Source organism: Ailuropoda melanoleuca, unplaced genomic scaffold, assembly GCF_002007445.2.
Source record: "Ailuropoda melanoleuca isolate Jingjing unplaced genomic scaffold, ASM200744v2 unplaced-scaffold30249, whole genome shotgun sequence".
Lineage (NCBI taxonomy): Eukaryota > Metazoa > Chordata > Mammalia > Carnivora > Ursidae > Ailuropoda > Ailuropoda melanoleuca.
In genome coordinates this window covers 1-895 of record NW_023200781.1, presented here as the reverse complement: position 1 = coordinate 895, position 895 = coordinate 1, and positions in this window count along the sequence as shown.

Genomic DNA, 895 nt, shown 5'->3' with positions numbered 1-895 from the left:
AATTTTAGCCATTCTGACTGGTGTGAGATTGTATCTCGTTGTGGTTTTAATCTGTATTTTCCTGATTCCAAGTGATGTTGAGTATTTTTTCATGTGTATGTGGGCCATTTGTATGTCTTCTTTGGAGAAATGTCTGTTCATGTCTTCTGCCCATTTCTAGACTGGACTTTTGAGTGTTGAGTTTGATAAGTTCTTTATAGATTTTGGATATTAGTCCTTTATCTGATAAGTCGTTTGGAAATAACTTCTCCAATTCCATAGGTTGCTTTTTAGTTTTGTTGACTGTTTTCATTGCTGTGCAAAAGTTTTTTATCCTGATGAAGTCCCAATAACTCATTTTTGGTTTTGTTTCTTTTGCCTTTGGAGATGTGTCTAGCAAGAAGTTTATGTGGCCAAGATCAAAGAGGTAAAGAGGTTGCTACCTGTGTTCTCCTCTAGGATTTTGATGGATTCCTGTCTCAAATTTAGGTCTTTCATCCATCTTGAGTTTATTTTTGTATATTGTGTAAGAGAGTGGTCCAGGTTCTTTCTTTTGCATGTGGCTGTCCAATTTTCCCACGCCATTTGTTGAAAAGGCTGTCTTATTTCCACTGGATATTCTTTACTGCTTTGTCGAAGGTTAGTTGACTATAGAATTGAGGGTCCATTTCTGGGTTCTCTATTCTGTACCAGGGTACCAGCACTTCAATCTGGAGGACAGTAGAAGTTCCCTCACCTCAAATGCTCAATATTTGAATCTTTTTCTCCAGGAAGTGCTCAAGGCTTTTGAGAGCTCACTAATCAGGCCAGGCCCACCAGGATAAAATCCCTCTCTTATGTGGAGTTCCCTTAAAAAGTTAAAAATTGAGCTACCCTATGATCCAGCCATTGCATTACTGGGTATTTACCCCAAAGA